The following is a 5134-nucleotide window of genomic DNA, read 5'->3' as shown; positions in this document are numbered from 1 at the left end:
AAGCAAGAACACAAAAAAAAAAAACACTTGTTAAAGCCGCCTAGTAATATCTCAGAGCGAATATGTATCCTAATGTCATATCCGTCATTGTCATCAACAACAAAAGGGATCTTCATACCTCCACTCCTTGTAATTAGAAAGCGTCATGTTGATCATGTCTTCAACACTCTTACCTTTATTTTGAAACAACCTCCTATTCCTATCCAGCCAGACGTTTCAAATAATGACAAAGCAATTTATGAACCACTTATTGTGCTCCTCTTTCCTAGTTGTAGCACCTGTCCAACTTTAAAAATGTTCCTTCAAAGTACCCCGAACGGATCATTGTCTGCCAAAATCAGATAGTCAAGTACACCACACTTGCCAAGTAAATTCACAACTAAGAAACAAATGGTGAACATATTCAACATCCTTATTACATAATACACACACGTTCTCATCCTGATTAACAATTTCGAGTCGACACAATATTTCCTTCGTGTTCACCCTGCCTATCAAAACAAATTAGGCAAATAGCTCCACTCTTAGAGGAACTAAGTCTTTCCAAATAGTCTTCGTGAAGCTATAGCTTGCTACCTCTTCCGAGAGTGTTTCCACCTGTAAGACCTGCACAAATGAGTTAGTAGAAAATATGTCTTGCTTGTCAAACTTCCAAACAACTCTGTCCTCTCTGTCACTAGCTAGTTTAATTGGTCTCAAAGTATCATGTAATTGATTCACAAGTTCCAACTCCCATTGAAAAAGCTCACGCCTCCATTGGAAGTTCCAAATCCACTCTAACCCATCCCAGAACCTACAAGTCCCTATACAGATCTTTTTTGGTCTGGAACCGAGAAGAGCCTTGGAAACCTGTCTTTTAAAGGACCACCACTTAACCATACATCTTCCCAAAAATGAGTTTTCCTGCCATCACCAATCTCCATCGACAAGCCAGTTATCATCTTATCTCTTATATGTTGCTCCTTGATCTGTAACTGGCAAATATCCTTCCACAAATCCCCTCTAGTAGGTAATGTCTGGGAAGCTAACAACTTAGTAGGAGAGAGATTATTACAAGAGCAAACCACCTTCTTCTACAAAGTCATATCATTCCTTCCATCCTCTTTACTCTATAAGAACCTTCTCTGTAACGAAATCAATTTCTCCGCAACAGCTTTTGGTATCTTATATAGGCTTAAATAATATGCCGGCAGACTACTTAATACTACTTTGATGAGCACCAGTTTTTCCGCTTTGTTGAGTATCTTTGATTTCCATAAGTTGAGTTTCTCTTCCACTTTGTCTATAACTGGCTTCCAAGTGTTGACTAACCTTGGATTAGCTCCTAAGGGGATTCCAAGGTATCTAACCAGAAGAGTAGCCTCCTTGCACCTCAATAAGCTGCACATTCTTCGAACCCACTGTTGGTCACATTTTATTGAGATCAAGCTGGATTTGTCAAAGTTGATACCTAGCCCCGACATCACCTTAAAACTACGTTGAAGCCTCTTGTAGTTTTTAATAGTCTCCTCCTCTGACAGACAGAACAACACAGTGTCATCGGCAAACTGGAGATGTGACAATTCTATATTGTCTCTCCCGACGAATAATGGAGATATCCGTCTGTTCCTAACTGCCTCTCCAATCATTCTATCTAGGACATCAACAACAAGTACAAACAAGAATGGAGATAGAGGATCACCTTGTCTCAGACCTTTTTCCATCTTGAACGGCTTTGTTGGTGACCCATTTATCAATACCGACATAGAAGTTGTGTTGACACACTCCATAACCCACTCCCTCCACCTTTGCCCGAAACCCATCTTCTGCAGAACAATGTCCACAAAACTCCACTTTACCCTATCGTATGCCTTTTGAAAGTCTATCTTGATTATTGTCGCTTCCTTCTTCCTCATTTTAAGCCAATGTACCGTTTCACATGCAATAAGAGCCCCATCATATATTTTCTGACCCTTGACAAACACACTCTGAGTCTCTCCAACCGGGCCTGACATAACTGATCTCATCCTCCTAACCAATACCTTCGAAATAATTTTATACACACAACCAACCATACTAATTGGTCGGAGGTCCTTGATCTCCTTAATCCCTATGAACTTTGGTGCCAAAGCAACCCATGTGATATTAGAGTCTGTCGATAACCTGAACGTCTGAAAGAACCCTAACACAACTGCCGTGAACTCAGTTCCAATTTCATCCCAATATTTCTTAATGAAATATATTTTGTACCCATCACTTCCTGGTGCTCTAGTTGATTCACAATCCCACACTGTCTCTCTGATCTCCTCAACCGACGACAACAACTCTAGAGCCACATCATCTTCTTCAGCTATCATATCCAATTATCCACCAGTCCATCCCTAAAACCCACCATAGGAGACTTCTCTTGATGATACAATTTCCTGCAAAACTCACAGATAACAATTTTTATTCTTGATTGACTTCTTACCAGCCTTCCATCAATTATCAAAGCATCAATTTTGTTATTCCTTCTTCTGGTTGAAGCTATATTGTGAAAATACCTGGTATTTTTGTTCATATCCTTCGCAAGTCATGATTGTGACATCTGTTTTCAATTCTTTCCTCATGTACTACTTCTCACAACAAGTTACTAGCGCCTTCCTTCTTGCTTCCACTATTCCATCACATACCCCATTACTTATTATGTCATCTATCTTCTTGATCTCTTCCTCAAACTTCATAATTTTCTTATCCATGTCATCAAAGTTGTCTCTGTGTCATCTCCCTAAAGGAATCGTCAAGGCCTTCAATTTGTCTGTGAAGTGCATGTCCCCTAAACCCCTCAATTCCTCTTTAACCATTTTTAGAAAATCTTTATGTGTAAACTATGAGTCTAGGCTTCGGAAAGGTCTTGGTCCACACTTTAACCTTGTATCTTCCACTATCATCGGGCAGTCATCTGACAAGCTCCTTGACCCTCCTCTCAAGGAAACTTCTAGGAACTCCTTAACCAATTTCAGACTAACTAAAACTCTATCAATCCGACTGCATGAACAACCTCTGAACCAGGTAAATTTTCGGTCATTGAACGGCAAGTCCATCAAATACATTTTTTATATCCACTTTTTAAATTCTTTATATTTATTATATTACTTTTGGTCTCTTTTTACTAATTGTAAATGTGAAAAAAAATTAATATTTCATAAATATTCACATATATAATAAAGTTATCATGGGCCAAAAAAGTTTACAAAAAAAAGGCGACTTATTTATGAACGAAATGAATATTATCTAACAATGTCTATAACAATTAAGCGAATTATTAACCATCTTCAAAGCTAACTAGTAGAAATTCAAACTTTATGTGCTTGGAGAACTTTTTAAGAATGCATGCAACATGTGAAAAATTAATATATAGTACTAATATTGAATATAACGCCCCATTTCATTCAAAATTATTAAATGGACGGTTACCCCAAAATGAAATTCCAAAATCATAAAGATTCATGGACGGTGTTTACTAAAATCAAAAGAAAACTATTAATTAATTAATAGTACCTAATGCGTTTAAACTTTTAAAAAAACATTTCAAACATTAAACTACTTAAAAAAGGTATTCAAAATCATCTAAAAATTGAAGGGAGAATGTTCTTATAGTGGTGGAAATTAAATTACAAATGAAGTTCAGTTGAATACACATTCAGTTAAAGAATATGTATATACAATAAAATAAAATTCTCGTAATAAAATGTTTTGGTTTTTAATTAGTGTTTAAGGAACTTATTTACTAACAAATTCTAAAATGAAAGTAGTACTAAAATGTGCAAATGGTAAGAGGGGTCCATTTTTATATGCAACTTAAGAGTATGATGAAATGCATAAAATTCTACTGATAAAATCATAGTATTAAACTAATTTGGGTTAGTCGAATAAACAACTTACTCATTCACTTAAATAAGTACAGAAGATTTGAATCTTACTTTGTGTATGCAAACAGACTCTTAAATAAAATTCATATTCGCGACGGATTAGTCTTACTTCCATCGAGCTTAAGAGTATGATGAAATGCATAAAATTCCACAGATAAAATCATAGTATTAAACTAATTTTGATAAAATCATTGTATTAAACTAATTTGGATTGGTCGAGTAAGCAGCTTACTCATTCACTTAAATAAGTACAGAAGATTTAAATCTTATTTTGTATATGCAGACCGACCCTTAAATAAAACTCATATTCGCGACGGATTAGTCTTACCCCATCGAGCTAGGAAATATCGTAGAAAAAAAAGTCATAATATTAATGTTGTCCTTGCTCACCACTACTAACAAAAACATGTGGATTATACTGTTCAATCGTGGGTTTTGATAATTCAAGATTCCAATTAACACAACACCATATTAAGAGGTTTTGGTCGCTTATGACTTTGGAAAAAATGAATCACACAATTTTGGATTTGTTTCTTTATTTATATAAGATAAGGCTCATGTTTTAAATACATTGGGAGAATTATAAACCATTAAAAGAAATTGGAATAAAATGGACGGAAGAAGAATAAAAATCATGCTCTGAAAATGGCATTTGCCTTTTCCCCAATGTGGGTGCAACTGTTGAACACCTTGAATTGGTATGAACCATGAAACATGAATCATTCTAAAAGGATTAATAATAATATTAATAACAAATCAGTATAATTTATTTTTTTTAACTAGTAATTAATTAGTTATATTTAAAACTTTTTGTTAAAAATATAATATTAATTAATATAATTAATCTATTATAATAAATTATATTTAATGTGTTAAAAGAAATAAATCAAAAAATACTTTTAGAAGCATGCCACGTCAACTTTATCATTAAGTGCAAAAATCCAATTTTTATATAATAGAATAGATAGATTTGTCATTCGGTAACTTCATTAACAATTTTTATTTAAATATTGACCAAACATATTTATGAAAATTTATCAATTTAGTTATTAAGTTATACTGAAAATATAGTTTATGTAATTGAAAAATGAACTAAATTAATAGATTTTGATAAATATATCTAGTTAAAATCTAATTATTTATGTCAAGTATTATGTATGTTGTTAATTAATATTTTTATTATCAATTGTTGATGAAAATTGTTAATGAAATTACTGAAGGGCAAATATGATTAATTTGTAATA

Source organism: Arachis ipaensis, chromosome B09 (assembly GCF_000816755.2).
Source record: "Arachis ipaensis cultivar K30076 chromosome B09, Araip1.1, whole genome shotgun sequence".
Taxonomy (NCBI): Eukaryota; Viridiplantae; Streptophyta; class Magnoliopsida; order Fabales; family Fabaceae; genus Arachis; species Arachis ipaensis.
Note: the sequence above shows the minus strand (reverse complement) of the source record.